This window comes from Lactuca virosa, chromosome 4 (assembly GCF_052849685.1).
Source record: "Lactuca virosa cultivar CGN04683 chromosome 4, Lactuca_virosa_CGN04683_v6, whole genome shotgun sequence".
NCBI lineage: Eukaryota > Viridiplantae > Streptophyta > Magnoliopsida > Asterales > Asteraceae > Lactuca > Lactuca virosa.
In genome coordinates this window covers 43,902,701-43,924,843 of record NC_136429.1, presented here as the reverse complement: position 1 = coordinate 43,924,843, position 22,143 = coordinate 43,902,701, and the positions used below count along the sequence as shown (strand labels likewise).

The following is a 22,143-nucleotide window of genomic DNA, read 5'->3' as shown; positions in this document are numbered from 1 at the left end:
ATCTTGAAGATCTAGGATGAGAAATCGGATGATAGTTGAGAGAGAATTGGATTTCTTGAGGTGAAAGTGTGAGAAAAGGTGAATAATGAAGGAAATCTTATATATATATATATATATATATATATATATATATATATATATATATATATATATATATATATATATATATATATATATATATATATATATATATGCGAGGGTTTACGGCCGAAGAGTTTACGGTCCGAATTCGGCAAGTTGTTTACGGCCGAAGCCTCGTTTACGGTCAGAGCTTCGTTTACGGCCGAAGCCTCGTTTACGGCCATGCGAAGCTTCTTAATTCCATTTGCTTTCCTCTTCCAAACTATAATACACTTATTTAACTAGGCTTCAATACTTATAATTCATCAAATTTCTAGAATCTTGGAAGGAATGAGTTTGACCAAAGAAAATTTTTACAAGGATAAAAGAATAAAATTTTCGGGTTGTCACAATAAGGATCTATAGAGACAGTCCTAAATGTTTAATAGGACTAAGACAAAGTACATAATCATATAAAGTTTTGAAAAGATTCAAAATAAGATTCTACGAAACAGTATCTACCATGCAACATGGTGTAGGATTGAGTAAGGATTAATCATCTAGTACGCATGAGGAACTGGAAAGAATGAATCGAGCCTCGTATGCTTCCACTATTGGATGGATCATGTATGTCATAACATGTACTTGACCTGATATTTCATATAATGCAATCATGATGAGTTGATATCAAGAGAATCCTGGCAATAGTCATTTGACAGCAGTGAAGAATATCCTCAATTATCTAAGATATGTTCTTAATATATTATGGTAAAGAATAACTACGACTTACAAGTTATGCATATGCGAGTTTCCAGACTGATAGGGAAATCTCAGGTTTATAATCAGATTGGGTATTCTTACTAAATGGAGGAGAGGTTTATAATCAGATTGGGTATTCCAAGCAGAAGACGGTGGAAGACTCAACATGTGAGTTGGAGTATATTGCAGCTAGTGAAGAAACAAAGGAATCTAGATGGTTAAAGAACTTCATTGGTAATCTTGGATTTGTATCGAGCATCAAAGACCCTTTGGAGATCTTTTGTGACAATGAGGGTGCAGTCGACTTGAACAAAGAACCCAAATACCATGGGAGTTCAAGACACATACTCAGAAAGTACCATTAGATTCGACATAGGGTTGAAGACGAATATATCATCGTGAGTAGAGTATCATTTCAAGAGAATCATGTTGATCCTTTCATGAAGCCACTATCAAGTAATAAACATGACGAAATACTTTTGCAAACTCAGAAAGAACCATTAGTTGTTTAGGTTGAATTATTTTTGAAACATTTTTACAGTATGAAGTGTAACATTTAGTAATTTGTTAAAGAGGTTTTTCAGTGTTATCAAATTGTGTTAATTCAAATATTGGGTTTCACTTTTGCATTTTTTTAACATACTTTCAAAATGATTAATTATATTCGAATATCCACAGTCGGTCACACTCTAGGAAGTGAGTGAGTGATTAAGATTGTCATGAATTTTGTTCGATTGACCAAGTAGTTTCGGACATTGCAATAGATATTATAAATACTTATAATTAGAGATTTCAAGTATGGTAACAACCCACACATAGATATTACTTCATGGATCTACTCACGAGTAATTCTAAGATGACAATATCTTTTATTCTTCAAACCAAGATACATATGGGATTTTGTTTGTGATATCTATTTTGCATTAGTGTGCTCCAATGCTATCCATAATTGGTACTCGTAAAGAGTATGTCGACGTATGATTATACGAGTAGGCAAATAATATGTAGTTAAAGCTTATTTATTCCTTCTCGTAACTGCGGAGTGATATCTATGCAACCTCTTATTTTCTTCAGTTGCGGGCTCGACATGAACACCCTTCCCTTTATCTTTGGGATCAACAGTTGAAGTATTCTTGATCATAGTAGAACTCAAACCTCCTTCTCCAATACTTATCCCTTTCTTTTGTTGCAACTTGGATAATTCAACATTAACATTAGGAGTAGTTTTTGTTGTTGTCGATGTTGTCACCACTACCTTCATTGGTATCAAGGTTAGAATTTGAGTAGAAGTTATCTTGCCCACAAATTTACCTTTATCTTCACCACTAACCTTCGATGAACCAATCCCATTTTCTCCCCCTTGCAACACATTCACAAAACATGGAGCATTGGTTGGAAGTCGAAGAAACAGATCCAGAATTGGTGCCAATTCATACTTAAAACACGATTCAACTTAAAAAACCATTTTAGAGAGTGACTCTTGAGAAATCGAAGATGTTGATTTAAAATCAAACTTCGATAGAGTCTATTAAAATCCAGTGAGAGACTTCTCAATCTTACCAAACACCTTTACATCTGCTTTGTTCTTTTTCTTCATATCACTAGAGTAATCTTTATAAAAAGCAGTAATATCCTGCACCAATCGACTAGTAGCACCAATCAAAACTTGAACCTTTTCAGTAACATCACAAAACTTATCAAGTTTCTAAACTTCTTTGGAGAATGAGTCACTGAAATCCTTTATCTTCAACTCGATAGAATTCCTTGAAGTAGTCACCAGCTTCTCAAATATCTCATGACACTCACGAGTAGCATCTTGCACTTTCATAATTTCATAATTGAAATTACGAGAATGAGTAGCCAAACTCTCATCAATACTCTTATCGACACCTTCAATTCAAGCCTTAGTTCTCGAATCTTGAGACTTTAATAGGTATTCAACCTCGACCCCACTAAGAGCAGACTTCTTAGCACTATCATTTAAAAATTAAAGAATCAAATTCTACTTAGAAATAAGAATCTTGAATTGTTTTCCAGACATAATTGCATTATTAGGAACATTGTCTTCTTCCAGATTAAACTCCAATTCAACAAACCCAACCATGATATCATCTTCATCTTCTTCTTCGTTAACAGTTTCCTCTGGTTCAACAAAGTCAACAAAATTCAGCACCCAGCGAGTACGCTGGGTGTATAACTCCCTATGCTGGGCGTACTGCTGGCTAAGCATGCGACAGGGGTTTTTAGATCTACGTTGCGCGTAGCTGAGAGAACGCACGACGTACTCCTCAGACTTCCATTACATACTTCTTATGGTCTTAATCCATTAAGACAAATACTCCAACTATATATCTGAGCTAATCAAGGTCTCTTATTCCATAAAGTTGTGGCCTTTAAGCCTTTTCATGGCTATAGAAGGCTAGAACATCATTTCACCCCTTTCAAACTACTTTACTCATGGATGGGACTCAAGGGAAGATTAAGCAAGCATTTTTATCCATCTGGATGCCCTAAAATGCATGAAAGGACAGTCTAAACTCACTGGAGAGTCACAAACTCGAAAAGGTCTAAACTTGAGGACTTAAACTCATAAAGCTTGCACAAAAAGAGATCTAAGAGAATATTAGCCAAGGTACAAGCTTTATACCTGGAAATGATGCACAAAAATGGATAGTTTCTGGATCTCTAAGTTGGATGACATCTTCTTCTTCTTCTTCTAACTTCACTCTTTCACAACAAGAGCCAAGAATCACTTTAAGCTTGCAAAATCACACCCACAAGCATACACTCGAGATTTAGGGTTTAGGAAAGGTTGGAGGCTGAAAAGGTGGCTAGAAATGAGTCCATCTTATTCCTTAAATAGGGACACAAGAAATATTAGGGTTTGCATACTAAGCCTAGTATGCCCAGCGTACCCTTTGGTACGCCGAGCATACTAGGAGGCCTCCATGTTATGCATGGTGCATGAGTACGCTGCGCGTACTCATGCATACGCCCCGCGTACTAATTTGCCAACTTTTCAGATGAAGGGACTCATCTTGACATAAAAGGGAAAGATTCAAGAATAACAATTGTACCTCATTTCGGGATGTTACAATTCTCCCCCACTAGAATCAGACTTCGCCATCGAATTCATCCTCTGGAAACAGCTTAGGATACTGCTCACGCATCTCAGACTCCGGATCCCAGTCCACTCGGACCCCTTACGGTGCTGCCACTGAACTTTGACCAAGTTCACTACCTTGTTCCTCAAGGTCTTCACTTTACGATCCAATATAGCTATAGGCTTCTCCATATAATTTAGGCAATCATAGACCTGAATGTCCTCTAGGGGAACCACATCCTCCTCATCGGCTATACACTTCCTTAGCTGGGATACATGGAAGGTATCATGTATCTGACTCAACTCCTCCAGTAGCTCCAATCGGTAAGCCTCCTTGCCCACACAGGCCAACACTCGGAAAGGGCCACTACTAGAAAAACAGGCTTTTACGACGCGCAATGCGTGTCGTAAAACACTCAGACGACACGCAAATGCGTGTCAAGGAAGGCCCTGTCATAACGAGACACGACACGCTTTTACGCGTCGTCTATAGATGCCACACATTTACGACGCGCATTTATGACACACATTTACGACGCGCATTGACGACGCAATGCGTATCAAGGAAGCCCATGTCATAAAGGAAGACGACACGCATTTGCGTGTCGTAACGTTACGACACACGTTTAGGACACGAATTGTGTATCATTAAAGCCCCTGTCATAAATGAAGATGACACGCATTTGCGTGTCATAAACTTCAGCAACGATTTACGATATACATTTACTACGCGTCTTTACGATACTTATTTACGCATAATACAAAAATATGGAAACAAATATATACCAAAACAATCAATTTCATCCATAACATCATGTCAAAAAATTGTAATACATTGGTATTATGGGGATCCGATTGTACATTGTTATTAAGAGGTTTTCCCTAACTATATAACCTAATACTACATTGCTATTAAGGAACACCTTCTTGTTTCTACTTCTTATTGTTATGCTTCTGTTTTCACATGATACCTATTTTCCATGTAGTAGTACCCACTTGACCAATAACATCTAAGCTTTCCTTCTTCACAAAATCAAATATTAAGCATAAGGAAGTCGATTTGTCAAGTCCACACATCTTCGATGAATTAGTACCCCCTTGACCATGATTTGGACCTAAGAACATGGGAATACAAAGATACAGATAATATTTAATAACATTGTCCCAAATATAAAACAAAAACAAGAATTAATATTTGTTGAAGCTTACTCACTTTGGGCCAAACGTAATGGTGACAGCTGAGTAAAAAAGATCATAATAGAGTGAGCCCACCTTAGCTTTCTCTACCCGTTAACATACAATCTTTCTTGGCGAAAAGATCACTCACTACTCGAAAGTTAGAAAAAAAAGTCGATCTAGTTTAAATTTTGAGAATATAACATAAGGAGAATCTAAAATAGACCTATAGAATTCCATACCTTTACAATAACATCATATATGTAGTTTTTCATGTCATCCTGTTGTTCAACAGGTAATGCATATGTTTGTGAGATGTAGTAATCTTGTAATAGAAACAAATGGTTGTGAGATGCATATCCCAGAAGATAGAGATAGTTACCTGTAAAGAAAAGAATTTGGTGTCCAAGCTCTGTCATCGGATCTTTGGATGATGGTTTCACTGCATGATTTGTAATTGTTTGTGTATCCCCCTCTTAAGGAAGTTGTAGCAGATTCTATACTAACATTTGGTGACACAAAACTAGTGCAAACCCCACGAGGGGATATTGTACATGATGATGAAGATGAACATATCGACTCTCCGTTCCAATGAAGCATGTTATGTGAACAAATCACCAATTCACGCTACAATACAATAACACAATCTCATTAGTTAGTGTATGTGTGAGCAGCAAACAATGTGGCTTTACCTTCAATTTCTCACGTCTGATGATTCTTTCACAGATGAGACGTAATCTCTCCAATTCAACCTGCGAGACGATTTTTTTTAAATCATGATTTTGGATTCAAATAATGTATTTTATAAACAGCAGTGTAACTTACCCTGACTTTCTTGAGGGAATTCCATTCTTCAACTCCATGTTTTTGAGTCTCGGCCTAGAATAAACAACAAATAAGGTGTACTTAGAAACTAGTATAAAAAAAAAGAAACAGAATAACAAGAAGGTCAAAATTGATTGATATTATGGTAAATATTATTAATAATAATATATTATTACCTTTGTTCTCTCCACTTGGCTGTGCTTCTCACAGTAAGCCTTGTGTTGTATTTTTCCACCACTAGTTCTCACGTTCATGAAGAAGCCAGCACTTTTGCCACAAGTAGGATGAAATGTGCTTTGACAGTGACCATAATTGCACTATAGGATACAATTAATAATTAAAAATAAAGTTGAATGAAAAAGAAAAAAGAAAAAAGAAAAAAGAAAAAAGAAAAAACGAGATAGAAAAAACTCGTATTAATCTCAACAACCTTTATACATGCGCCAACTTTGCGGCTGCAAACAAGGCAAACATCATTCCCTCTGGAGATTGTCTCCTGGCATTTGTCACATGACATGAACATAAAACAACACAAATTATAATATCTAGGGACTAAATGCAAAATACTTTCAACTATTTGTACATCTTAGCAATTTGCTTTTGTTTCTTCCTGTTGCAGCATTTTACTTTCAAACTTTTTCCTATTAAGACATTTTTCTTTGGAATGTTAACCCAATTTTTATGTTGCTATTTCTTGCATTAAACTAGTCTTATCCAGCAGGACCTTTATTCACTTGAAAAGTGCACTAGTTTCCTCTAAATAAACATTTATTATACACTAGACATACCATGCCCTGAATGGGTTTCAGCTGCCCCCTTCTGAATCTTGATTCCAGAACCCACTACACCACAAAATCAGAAAAAAAAATCTATATATTAATCACCATAATAGAAGAGGAACACAAGTAAGAATCATAATCAAAGAATATTACCTCAGCACAGAAGGCATGGATCCATTGACCATCAGTTGACTTCCTAAAAGCACCAGTAGTGCCACCACATAAGCAACATTCCACCACACGAGACAACTTCGCTGAGTAACTAAAAGATGGGACCCCCTGCTTCTAGAAGACGATGAATCTTCACATAAATCACAAAACCATGGACCCGTAGAATCTTTCACACTACGATAACAATCTATGTGAACTGCAACTTGTTACCAGATAAAATATTTAAATACAGTTATGAGGATAAAAAGAGAAATATAGAAAAAAGATTAAAACTATTCATTTCCGGTATTTAAGGTTAAGCTAACCTTGCAACTAGAACATATAATAACTGGATTCAAAATTGTTTCCTCCCGTGTACAAACGTCACAAACCCTAGAATGCCCTTTGTAATCTAAACTTGATGGTGAAGAATCAATGTTCATTTCAGGTGGGGTCCACGTTACGGACAATTTTGGGTGTGTTTCTTTTGGTTGTGCATGAACTGCAGATCTTCCTCCAAAAGCTTTTATCTTCACCTTATTCTAAACACAATATAAGAATCATTTCATTAAGACAACAAATCAATGAAAGTACATCAATACTTCTTGCATTTAACTCTACTATTATCTAACAAAATGAGAGTCAACTACCTCATGGTGAGCGGATTCTTCAAGTGTATCTTTCCTGAAAGATGAAAGCCTGGAAGAAGCTGCAGCAGCTGCAATCACAACCTGGGCTTCCTTGTGCCTTCTCTCTTTTCTCCCCTGTTTGTTGACTTCTCTAAGCTCAGAAAGATATTGGCTCACCAACACAGCATCCCAGTTTCGTTTTCTTAGTGTCTCAATCTCTTAGGAAGAACCTTGATCACCTTTGAAACCAAATCATCTACACAATAAATAAAAAAAACATCACAAAGTTAACAAATTTGGCACTGCAAGATGAAGATGTAAAATCCCTAAATGCAGAGGATAAAGAAAGAGACCACCTAGGTGTTTTCTTGAAACTGCATTGCAAAGTAGGTGATGCTGATAGTAAACCAGTTCTCCTTCCAATTCATCAATTGGAGACATGTTTATGAGCTTAGTTTTTTCTATGTCACAACTCGACTCAGTAGAGGGTGAATTTTGATTTTGGGAAATGCATGATAAAGTGTCTTCCTTGTCAGCATTGATCTTGGACAAAACTTGATTTTGCAGGAGTATAAGTGGATGGACATAAGAATCATGTAAAGCTTCTGTTCTACTGCATTACCAGATATCTAGATATTGGTACAAGTCATACAAAATAAATAAAGTACACTAAAACATCCAACCTTCTTATTTTGATACTTAGTAAGTTGCAATGATTAAATTTTCAGACTTACATGGTATCAGGGATGTCATTCATAGGATTTAAACAATCATGGTTCCCAAGATTGGAATTCACCCTGGTATCACACTTAGATTCTATAGCCTCAGTTTGACCACTGTCAGAATTATTGACCAACAGATCAGAAGCAGGACAGGATTCTGCTGATATCTGCAAGAAAAAAAAGTTAAAGTTATTGTTAGATTCTCAAAACCACCAACATTCTATAATCATCAACATACAATCACAAAGTTGATTATGTGACAACCTTTTCCATAGAATCAGGAGAAGACTCCTCAAGTCCACCATTTTTATCCCCATCCATAACAACCCCATCATCTCCAGAAATCCTTTTTAGAGACAATATAAGACTGTTATCCTTCAAAACCCTAATATTTCCTTTAGTTCTCCTCCTATGTGGTGCTGACTTAACAGGAGAATTCCCCACATTGTTTTCTAATGCTACAAATTCTTTCTCAGCCTTGGATATGCATGGAGACACAAGTTTCAGCTTCAAGTTTTTCTGCAACCCACCAACATGAGCATGACTTTTTAGCCATTTGACTATTCTTCCATGCAAATCAGGAGGCAAGCTGTCATCCTGCAAGAATCAAGAATCCCATAAAACAAAGTTCTTGATCTTAGAATCTTTCATATGATATTGCTACAAGATAAATATGGCATTACAGCGAGATTTGATGCCAACAAGTTAGCAGAAACATTAATCTCTGAGGCCACATCTTTCAAATTGACTTTTCCTCGTTCAATAAACTACAGAATCAAGGGTAAAGTTTTGTTACACATGAAGTTTTTAAGAAGGATATGTTTCGAGAATATTTATTGTACCTTCTTCAGAAGTTGAGTGAAATTAGAATAATCATTCACTTTCACATCTTCAACTCCAACAGAAAGGTTTTCCAGATGTGGGCTATGATCTTTTTGGCGTCCAGAATGCTTTAAGCAAAAAGCTCGTAACTCAACCTATGTAATGTAGCAAAAAGAAAAAGGTGAAAATAAGAAACACAAAAACCTAAGCATTTCATAACAGGTTTTGATGTATAATTGTGGCAACATAAACTTTTTTGTTCTAGTTATAATGGAGGATGAATGAACTTACATCATCACATCCGAATTTCCCCCAAATTTCCATTATGTGCTTTGCTTCCCTTGCACATACAGGATGGAAAGAAGTTCGACAAGATCCTATTGAAGTACCAAAAATGAAAGATATTATAGTTAACTTTTAATAAAATAATATGCGGGGGGTTATATATTTTCTATTGTAATTAATCTTGCGAAAATTACACATACTCTATGCACAACCCTTCCTTTATAATGTTGTTTCATAATCATATTATATGTCACTGTACCTATATATTATAATACTTTCCCTGAAAAACTCAACAGTAATGCTACTTTTTCTCAACTTGTAAGTCTAGTTTTCTTTATTCTATAGGCTGAATTGTTCAAGCTGGTTATCATATTTTTTAAGCACAGTACAAGTGAAAGAAAAGCATACATCTTCACTCTTCACAGCATTCTACAATCCAAATAGATCAAGTTATGTAGTTGATATTTGGCAGATACTGAGATTTGTCTGCTAATTAGAATCAATGATTGTTCAATATGTTCCAAAAATACATAAAGTTGACTTTGAAAATCTTGTTTTTTGCACAAATTACCCTTTACTTGCACACATTACCCTTTAATTTGCGGCCTTCAAATACATACAAGTCGAAATAAAAATGCTAGGCCAAAATAGATTGTTTTTTTTCATTTATAAGGGAGACAGAGCATCGTCTTTTGAAGATCAATATAAACAAATAAACCAGATTCGACCAAGAGTTAGGATGTAGTCAAACATGTAGTATTCCCTTTAATTAATTTAAATCCACAATTACACTCCACATAGAACAAGTAGAAACACAAAGCCTGATAGAATATTCACATAACTCACAAAACCATGGACCCCCTGTTTCTAGAAGACGCCTTCTCTGAGTAACTGAAAGATGGGACCCCCTGTTTCTAGAAGACGATGAATCTTCACATAACCATGGACCTGTAGAATCTTTCAGCAAACCGATTCACTGTAATACCAAAATTGTTCTCCTTTTGGCTACCCTTCAAACCCTTTCCCTTCTCCACTTTTTCCTCTTTTTTCCCAAAATCCACACTCTCTTTCCCATTATGCCCCTGCTTATCTACATTGAAAGAATTATTATTTGCAGCAACAAACTCCTGGTTCTTTTGATGATTCCAATGGCTAACACTCCCCTATTCCAATTCCCACTATGACTTCTGTTATTACAACCTTTATTACCCTTATTACCAGTATTATAGCTTCCTCTTTTGTTATTCCCTCCATTCCAATTACTACCTTTGCTTCCAGAAATATTAGGATGAATATCACCTGTAGTGTACCCCTTCACAGTAGCAGTCCTTGCATTTCCAGCTTTTTCCGTGACCATAGTGTACCCCTCACCATCTTTATCCATCACATCCTGAATATCACTCTTGACAGCAACATTTTTCCCATTTATAACAGCCAAACAGATAGGATCATCATACCCATAAACTAACATTATTCATATGACTCTTCACTTGATTCAAATCAGAATTAGGGCTAGAAATCACAACTGCATCCTTAGGAATTTCCCAATTCTTAGATAAGTTTGCAGTGTTACCTGAAGGAATAGAATACTCATGAATGATCGGAGGCAAATCCTTGGTCACTTCATCCATAACATTGGAACTAGAACCCTTGATCGAAGCTTGACAAGCAACCCTAGAAGCACTGGAATCGGATTCCCACACACCATCAGATTCCGATACATCCTCCCTCTCTTCTTCTATAACATCATCCACATAGTAATCCTCAGCATCCATAGGAGTTCTGAGAAGAGAATCGCCCCGATTAGGTTTCCTAGCTTTATGCAAACCCTCCAATTTCCACTCCGCTTTCCTGATTCCCGACACAACAGCTCCAGTAGCACTTGGCTTTCGTCGGGAACGGTAGATAGTAGACGAAGACTGATCGAAAACCCCAGGAGGAATAACATCGCTTAAATCGACCTCAGTTCGCACCAATCGACCCACTGCTCCTTTATCAGGATGCTTAACCTTTACATCCTTCAATCGATCCTGCTTAGAAGAAGCTCCCATCGCAACAACGGAAATGATGAGAAGATACTTCAACAATGAGACGAAAAAATTCACCGGAGAAGCAACAACGACGAATCAAGCAAAAAACGCACCGCTGATCAGAGAGAATTGTAGAGAGAGAAAGGGTAGAGAGAGAAAGCGTTTTTTTGTACCTCTGAAGTTTCTTAGTCTCCTTCTTCAAGTCGGCCTCAAACTTCTCCTTCTGATTGGCATTGTCAGTATCGTATACCTAAAATACGAAATTCAACACGCGAACATGAAACTTCAGCATTCAGATTACACAAAAACCAATAACATCAATAAATCAAAGAAAATTAAAAACATTTACGAAGAGGCCTGGGAGAAAGGATTAGGAGAAGTCGTACCAGGTTTTAGGGTAGAAATCAAACTAGTTTCGATTGTTGTAGAGCCCTGGTAGAACCGATCGAGAATCGGAGAGCGTTTTGAATTTTCTTGAAAAAACCCTAGGTGTGAATGAAGGGAGATACAGAGGAGAGATTGAAGAAGCGGGCACTTCAAAATTTTTTCCCTTTAAAAACGCGCGTTTGATAAAAAAAATATAAAGCGACATTTCTAGAGGACACACATTTAAAACAAGTGCCCTCCGTGTTTGTATTTTTTTTGTTGGACATTAATTTTAAGGCACGCAAAAATGCGTGTCCTCTATCCTTCAAATTTTGGAAGGCTGACATTATTTTTAAGGGCACACAAAAATGCATATCGTAAATTAGCGAGTGTCATTGTTCGCGCATCATTAAAGGGTATTTTTCTTGTAGTGGGCAAATGAATCTGGGGCCCAGCTTGCCCCACTTCCTGAAGCGAATAACACCATTCCAGGACGACACCTTCAGCGGTACAAAATCCCCCACCTGAAACTCCAGTTATGATCGCCTCCGATCCGCATAACTCTTTTGATGGCTCTGCGTAGTTAAAAGCCGTTGTTAAACTTGCTTATGAGCTCTGTCGTCTTGAGCATGACTTCCGTGCTCCCTATGACCCTCTAACCCACTTCACCACAATATATAGGAGTTTGGCACCTCCGACCATAAAGGAGCTCGAACGGGGGCATACCGATACGGGCATGATGGCTATTATTATATGAGAACTCAACCCAAGGAAGGTAGGAGTCCCAACTCCCACCAAAATCAATAACGCACGCGCGCAGCATATCTTCGAGTGTCTGAATCGTCCGCTTGCTCTAGTCGTCCGTCTGTAGATGGTAATCGGTGCTAAAATGTAGCCGGATACCCAACTCCTCATGGAACCTCTTCCAGAATCTGGAAGTAAAACGCACATCCGGGTGGGACACGATAGATGTCGGCACCCCATGCCAAGCCACCACCTCACGGACATAAATCTCGGCCAACTTCTCTGCAAAAGAGTTGTCACTTATAGCTAATAAGTGAGCATTCTTCGTCAAATGATCCACTATCACCCAGATAGTGTCAACACCCCTCGCAATCCTTGGCAACTTAGTAATGAAATCCATAGTAATATATTCCCACTTCCATAGGGGAACCTCCAGAGGTGAAACTTGCCATGAGGGAGCTGGTGCTTCGCCTTGACCTTTTGGAAGGTCAAACATCTCTCTACAAACCATGCCACATTTCTCTTCATGCAGGGCCACCAATAATTATGCTTCAGATCAAGATACATCTTTGTGGCCCTCGGGTGGATAGAAAACCTCGACTTGTGGGCCTCCTCCATCAAAATCCGTCGGGCTCCACCCACATATGGCACCCATACTCGCCCATGGAGAGTAAAAAGCCCTCTACTGTCTATATCAAAAGCCGAAACCTGCCCAACCACCCGCTCACTCTTACGATTTTCTTCTTTTATGGCCTCCAAATGGGCTTCCTTGATGATCTCTAAGATGGGATTTATCACTTTCATCCTCATACATACATCTCGTATCGAGGTACTCGCTGCTCTATGGCTCAGGGCATCGGCTACCACATTGACCTTGCCTGGATGATACAAGATCTCACAATCGTAGTCTCTTACTATATCCAACCACCTACTTTGCCCTATATTCAGGTTGGACTGATCCATAAGGTACCTCAGGCTCTTATGGTCCGTGTAAATGGCACACCAGACACCATAGAGATAATGAATCCAAATCTTGAGGGCAAATACCACTTCCCCCAACTCCAAATCATGGGTGGGATATCTCGTCTCGTGAGGCTACCGCTGCCTTGATGCGTATGCTATCACATGCCCTCTCTGCATCAACACAACACCCAATCCCGCAATGGATGCATTATAATAGACTACGAAGTCCTCCTGTCCCTCTGGGAGGGCAAGCACTGGAGCTTCGCACAACCTCTGGCGAAGAGTCTCAAATGATGCCTGCTGCTCAGGCCCCCAACTAAATGCAACATCCTTCCTGGTCAACTTGGTGAGAGGAACAACAATCTTGGAGAAATCTCTAATAAACCTCCGATAACAACCTGCCAGACTCAGGAAACTCCGAATCTTGGATGGAGATCTCGGCACCTCCCACTGCATTACCGCCTCAATTTTGGCTGGGTCAACCAAAATACCGTTCTGATTGACGAGGTTTCCCAAGAATTGGACCTCTCATAACCAGAAATCACACTTGGAGAATTTGGCATAAAGCCTCTCCACCCTCAACAGCCCAAGAATCTCCTGAAGATTCTCCTCATGTTGTTCCATAGTCTTCGAATATACCAGAATATCATCAATAAAAACGATCACCAATCGATCCAACATGGGCCTACACACCCGGTTCATGAGGTCCATGAACACTGTCGGTGCGTTGGTGAGCCCGAAAGGCATCACCACAGACTCGTAATGCCCATAACAAGTTCGGAAGGCCGTCTTCTGAATATCCTCCTCCCGGACCCTCATCTGATGATATCCGGACCTCAAATAAATCTTAGAAAACCAAGACGCCTCTTGTAGCTGGTCAAATAGATCATCAATCCTCGGCAAAGGGTAACAGTTTTTCACTGTCAACTTGTTCAACTCTCGATAATCAATGCACATACGGTGCGAACCGTCCTTCTTCCTGACGAAAAGGATCGGAGCACCCCACGGGAGAAATGCTCGGTCTAATGAACCCCTTCCCCAACAGCTCATGCAGCTGAGAAGATAATTCCTGCATCTCAGGAGGTGCAAGACGTTACGGTGCCTTGGCAATCGGCGCCGCACCCGGAATCAGATTATTCTGGAACTCCACTTGCCTCTCAGGAGACACTCCTGGTAACTCCTCGGGGAAAACATCAGGCAAATCGCATACCATCGGAACATCAGAAACAAAAGTCGACCCCTTCTTTTCAACTCGAGTATCGACCACATATCCCAGAAAACCCATACGCCTATGCTTCAAGGTCTACCTTTCCCTGGCGGCAGAACAGAAGACTGATCCCGATCTAGTACCCTCGCCATAGATAGTCAGCACTCCCCCACTAGGATCTCGTACTCTCACTAACTGGCGCTCACAGTCGATAAGAGCCCCAAACCGGCTCAACCAATCCATACCCACGGTCACACAAACATCCCTCATCGGAATAGGAATGAGATCAATCGAGTATCCTACACCAAAAATCTCCAGCAAACAGCCACGATAGACATCCGTAGCTGAGTTAGGACGCTCATCCGGTATCGAGACCCTCAAGGTCCTGCTCAAGGCCTCACGCGGAATGCTAAAACTGCGACTAAAGGACGATGACACAAAAGACCGACTCGCACCCGAGTCAAATAGCACAAGCGTAAACACAAAATTCACAAGGAACATACCTACAATTGACAATATAAGCAACATAAATAAATTAACAGAGTATAAAGAATCCATACCAGCCACGACATCTGGAGCTGCACGGGCCTTCTCTGCTGTCAACTGAAAGGCTCTGCCCCGAGCCCTCGGTAAAATACTAAGGATCTCCAGTTCTAACGATATATATATATATATATATATATATATATATATATATATATATATATATATATATATATATATATATATATATATGAAAAATCAATAGAAAATGCATAAACATTTGGAAACCTAAAACCTAGAAAATCAATAGAAATTCATAGAAAAAAAAATACTTTGAGATATCTAATTTTTGTTTTTGTTTTTTTTTTGTTTTTTTTTTTGTTTTTTTTTTACTTTACAGGGCTAAAATTCGCAACTTTTTACACCATATCGCTGAAAAAAAATGAATTTTTTATTATAAAATATAATTCTTATTTTTTTTCAACAAATTTGATTTAAAAGTTAAGATTTTTACGTTTGTAAAGGTAAAAAATAGATTAGATATTTCGAAGTATTTTTTTTATTATGTATTGTTAGGGTTTCTAGGGTATTTTTTTTAGGTTTATATATTTTCTATTGATTCTCTCAATATATATATATATATATATATATATATATATATATATATATATATATATATATATATATATATAGTGTGTATGGAAAACTATATATATATGTGTATGGAAAACTATTGTGCGGACGTGTGAACAGTGCTATTCAATGAGAATTACTAAGATAATAGGTTGTTTAGTAATGTGAATACGTTCAACCTACACAACTATTGTCAGTTTATGCATTCTCACTAATTTTTATTCATTTTTGTTCTCACGTATCCTTTTTCACTCATTTTCATTCTTACAGAATACGAATCACTAAAAATTCTAACAACATTCTGATATAATGAGAATAAAAAAAATCTATAATAACCATATAGACGATTTAATTAGTGAGAATGCGTGATAATGACAATAGTTATATACGATTGAACGTATTCACATTATCAAACAATATATTTTCTTTGTCATTCTCACAGAATAACACTGTCAACACGGCCGCACAATAGATGTCAATCCACATTTAAACATATATATATATATATATATATATATATATATATATATATATATATATATATATATATATATATATATATATATATATATATATATATTAAGCTTTTTATTTTTATAAAGTTGGTTCTTTCATTATTATGTTACATTTATCCTGTGTAAAGTGAAATCAATTTTATTATATTGAATTTCAGATATGAAAGTTGTTTCGATCATATCATTACAGTTTTCATGTGTAATTATTAACTCAATTTTATGTATTAAATTTCATATAGCTATTTACAATAAAAACATTCACATATATACATACCATATAGTTCAATTGGTTATTTCATTATTTTATATTTTATAGAATTCTATTAATTTTTCCTATACGACAAAGTTTGATGAAACATATTTAAATTTTTTTAAATTAAAATAGATATTATTATTATTAAAGAGTTCAATGTTCATTAAATCAAATTCATCGTATGCCAATATTGCATCTCATAACGGTATAAGTTTATAGTCTCATCTTACAATGATAGAGTTTTTCATTGCATGACAACTAGTCAACTACGATTGATACCTCATTTAGCATTTTTATTGAACTCTTCGTTATAGATTTATTATGGATTTATGAATACTTTAAAACTTTATATGAAACAAATTAAAGAATTTAATTTTTAAATTGAGAATGCTTCAATGATAAGGAACTCAACCCTATTTAACTTAAAAGTTAAAAAGCTTTATTTCCTTTCTTTCTCCCTCTTCCATGGGGACAACCACTACGGGAATTTTCCATCCACATATGCACCACCAAAACCCTTCCTCGCCCGTCATGTGTTTATATCACAATCATCCAAGGTCTCTCTCACCGCAACATCCCCTTGTTATAAATTTTCTTATATACAGATTTTGTTTTTTGCTTTTAGTTTCGACCATCGTAAGTCTAATTTTTAAAAAAGTTTGATTATCTAACAAGTTAAAATTAGTTATAGTTTGTGTGTTTTGATGTAAATTGCATCCATTTAAAGTTGAATTCCTTGGTATATTTATAACTGGGTGACCTTGTTAAATAGACATCAATGAAAATGATTGCTATAGTTATTAATGATCCGTACGTATATAAATCAACCAAGAAGAAGAAAACAATGCATATAAGATTGTGGTCTGAATTACACGATCTGTTTTCACGTGATACATCAAGAGGCATTGCAGATTCACCTTTAGTTTCTTCATAAATGCATGCAAAAACCCATAACATCATGTTTTTCTGTGCCATGGTTCATTGCGAATGCAGGAAGGCACTAGTCGCTCTCATACAACACAAACATAAGCCCTTGAATACACCTTTTCTTACATTTTACTTTTTGTTTTTTTATTTATTTATGGTTAAACTATGCGCGTATATATATATTAGGTGTGAGACCCATGTATTACATGTGTTTATTTAAAAAAAAAACTAAATACAAAATTCTAAAGATTTGAAAAGTATGAATTTATAAGAAAAATGAGAAAATATTGAATTATAAAAATTAAAATGTTTTTTTTTTCTTTTTTAAATTTAAACAAATAATTTAGATAAATAAATAAAGAAAAATTAATTAATGAATCTTTAATTTAGTAATTTTGAAATTAAAAGTAAAGTTCATTAATGAAAAATTAATTAATGAATCTTTAATTTAGTAATTTTGAAATTAAAGTTCATTAATGAAATTGATATACATTTATTATTGAATATAAATATTATCTACAATTTAATAAAATGAAAAAACCATAAAATGACATGTGGAATAAAAATTAATTAAAATTAACCACAAAATTAGATGTGGCAAAATAAATGAGAATGTGACATGTGACAAAAAGATCTTTATTTATTAGGGAGGATATATATATATATATATATATATATATATATATATATATATATATATATATATATATATATATATATAACCCCAGAAAAACCCTATATATTATAGGTGAGTGCTTAAAAAACCATTCTAATATATTTTTTATATGATTTAACTAGGGGTGTGCATCAAACCGCATAAACCGCCCACACCGCACCACACCGCACCGCATAATGCGGTTTTGGACGCTCGTGGTGCGGTTTATAGTTACCAAACCGCGGTTCAAACCGCACTGCTACATACCATATATATATATATATATATATATATATATATATATATATATATATATATATATATATATATATATATATATATATATATACACACACACACACAACACACTAGATGTTTACCACTTTTAATACCCTTAATAATGTTTATGAGATTGCGATTGATAAACATGAGTCAAAATGTGAAACCAACTATATCAAAAATATGTGTTTACAGTGCCATAAGTTCGTATTATAATTTTAAAACATTGTAAAATATTTTGATGTTATGCATTAAAAAGATGCTTATACAGGTAATTAATCTTTTCTTCATAGAATATAAAGCACCACACACTTATTATGTTTAAAACTAAATTTAATATTTATGTTTATGAAACCGTATAAACCGCACAAAAACCGCAAAACCGTCCGCACAAAAAATCAGCGCATAACGCGGTTTATAACCTTTGTGGTGCGGTCTGCGGTTCCCGAAAATAACAAACCGCATATGCGGTGCGGTTTGCGGTTTTGAGTATAAACCGCACCAAACCGCACCGCGAACACCCCTAGATTTAACCATTATTATTTACCAAACCATGTAATATATCTAGTTTATCCGGTAACCCTAGGTTATCCCCGTTCTCATGAGTGCACGTGTGATACAACCAAGCTTAAGAATGAATCTACCCTCTTCTCTCTTTAACCTCTCATATCTCTCTCTCTCTCTCTCTCTCTATATATATATATATATATATATATATATATATATATATATCTCCCATTTTCTTCTTTCTTTCCTTTCTTCTTCAATCGACTGCCAAGAACCACCGGTGATGGGTTGTTTTCCCGGTGAACAACAAGAGACTGTCGGGGATTGTTTTCCCAGTGAACAACAAGAGACTGCTGGCCACCATGGCAGCCCTCCTCCTCTTCCTTTGAACAACAATCGGGCCACACCAAAACACCCCTACCATTGTTGTGTTATTTCCGATTTACCCCTTTTTTTTCTTCGTGTTTCCTGCCAGACAAAAGAGAGACAACCGAGAGTTGTCGGAGCAGCCCTTTGCGACACAGCAATCAATGAAGCTCTGATGTCGCTTCTGTTTTTCTTCTTTTCTTTTCAGTCAAACCCATCATCGGAGGTACTCCCCCGAAATCGATGACTGCTACCTTGTTCCCTCCGGCTTGCTGTTGCCGGCAACGAAGGATAAACCCACAAAAGAGGCTCGCAAGAGATAGGTGGTTGCCCCTCCTCGCGTATCGCTTAACCATCATCGATCCACAACGATCCACCCAAATCCCAAAATTCCAGCAGCTTCTGATCGATTTCTTCAACGGGAAAGAGTTTGCCACTTTACTTCTTGCTGTGAAATCAGAAGTTACAATCATGAATGGGATAAAAAAGGAAGTTCTTACATTACAAGAGTTTCTTGCACAGCCTGCTTTAGATTCAAGAAGTTTGCTTTTGAGTGTTCATATCATGCTTATCGATCAAGTTGAGTGTTGGTTTGCTGCATAAAGCTCTCAAGTTAATAAGGGCTATTGTACAACCAAAAGATGGGACATCACATCCTGCTTATCGATCAAGCTTGGCTGCTAATTTTCTCTTTGAGTTTCTCTTTCCTTTAGTTTATGTTGATTCCTCAAATATAAATGGTTCAAGGATGACATTTGATCATGATGAAAAAAGACCATTATTGTCATCTGCAAAGCAGGAGCTAGAATCTAGCCATGAACAATACCATGTTGGTGAATCGATTTTTTTACGTGAAGGAGGATCTCGATTTTCAACTTCAAATCGACCCCTTCTGATGAAGAATTTGAGAAAGGAAAGGACGATTTGCGTAGGACCCCTTCTCAAATGAAGTATCTGATTCTATAGCTTGAAGTTAAGGAAAAAGAAGATCCATATGATGGATCACCCATTCGAGACGTAGCACGAACTGAAAAGAAGTAGAAGAATGAGTTTGCAGCTTGTGGAGAAGGAGAATGAAATGCACCCTTTTTAACCTTGAAGGAATTAAAAGCACATCATCCATTTTAACCCTTTTCAATCTAATTTAAAGCCACATAAGCTATGTTACCGGTAGGTTAAGGATAACCGGTCACAAAGCATGAAAACAATCAAAGTTAGAAAAAATATTGGTTAAATAGTACAAAAAAATTATGTAAGGGTTTTTTTAAGCATTGGGGTATAAAACATAGGGGTTTTCTGAGGTTCACCAATATATATATATATATATATATATATATATATATATATATATATATATATATATATATATATATATATATATATATATATATATATATATATGAACTAATTTAAGACTACTAGATCAAGAAAAAAAGGGGTCAAGATGCAAGGTGGCGTGATTGTAAATAAGTTAAAAACTAAAGAGAAGGGGCATGTTAAATAAATCAAACAGAGGACAATTTAGGAATGTAAAAACTGACTTCCAAACATACGTACATATCCATTCCTCTCTCTATCTCTCTCTCTCTCTCTATATATATATATATATATATATATATATATATATATATATATATATATATATATATATCTCCCTCTCTCTCCCTTTTCCTCTCTCACACACACAGATGCGTTATCATCACTTCGCTTTAGATTACATCTAGATCTATCTAGCTTTCATTGTCGCTGCCACACTCCTTGATCTCACGTTCTTCATAGAAAAAACTCCACTCAAGATGCTTTGATTTTGAATCGTTTTATCCTCCATCAATTCGTTCCCCGAAGTACACCGTAATCACCGACTTCATCTCGGCCTCCTCTGTGGATTGAAGACCTAAACGAAGAAGATGATCCCTTACTCTCGATCTCGGTCTCAATTTTCCTCAACCAGAAGTTTCCTAAACAGAGGTTTTTATTTTTCTACATTTCTTCGGTTTTTTAGATCAGATTTCACTTTTTCTTTTCTGCATTACCAAAATTAAGTTGACAATCTATATGCTTATTATATGCTTGTTCGTATATTGAGTTGGTTATCAGATTCAATACAGTACATAATATTGAAATTACTTAGAGTTTAGAAGGTTTCTTATTAAGAAGAACATGTTCGTGAAAATATAAAATTCTAGTGCTCTTTTCCTTCATGTGTGGCCTTATGAATATTGTTGTTCTCTTTAATATGGACCTGTCTGGTGAAAATATAGTCAATTTGTATTCAAAGTGTAAGGTTTTCTGAAGTGCACACAAGTTGCTCGATGAAAGTCCTGAACCATATTTAGGTGTTTTGCTTTAATATCAAGGTATATTGGCTTCATACAAGTATACAACTTTGCATTCCTTTGTTCATTTATAAGAATCCATGATATTTTCTTAGGATTTTACTGGAGTTCTAGTTGTAGTTGACCTTGCTTGTATATGAGATGCTATGAACAGACTCAGTGGTGACTCTAAGAAGATCAACCCATTGGTAAGTAATATTCTAATTACTCACTTCACATATTTTTTTAAAGCATCAACAGTTTTTAATTCTTTCAAATCTTCATATTTTCCAGGTGCCAGTAGACCTTGTGATTGACCATTCAGTTCAAGTTGATGTTTCAAGAAGTGCAAATGTTGTTCAAGCAAACATGTACCTTGAATTTCAACACAATGATGAACGCTTTTCCTTTCTGAAATGGGGATAACATGCTTTTGACAACATGATTTTCTAGTATTGTTCACCAGGTAAGTATTTACACATTAAAACCATATCACAGATGAACCTTGAAAATAATCATTGTAATAAGCATAAAATGTTCAAAAATACAATGAAATGACAGTGAATATTGATAAATTGCAAATAATCACT

At 36.1% G+C, this 22,143-nt stretch overlaps 1 pseudogene; it reads right to left on the bottom strand.

Annotated features, from left to right (window-relative positions):
• Positions 1 to 2,821: 2,821 nt before the first annotated feature.
• Positions 2,822 to 7,295, bottom strand: LOC145104362 (uncharacterized; annotated as a pseudogene).
• Positions 7,296 to 22,143: the final 14,848 nt, after the last annotated feature.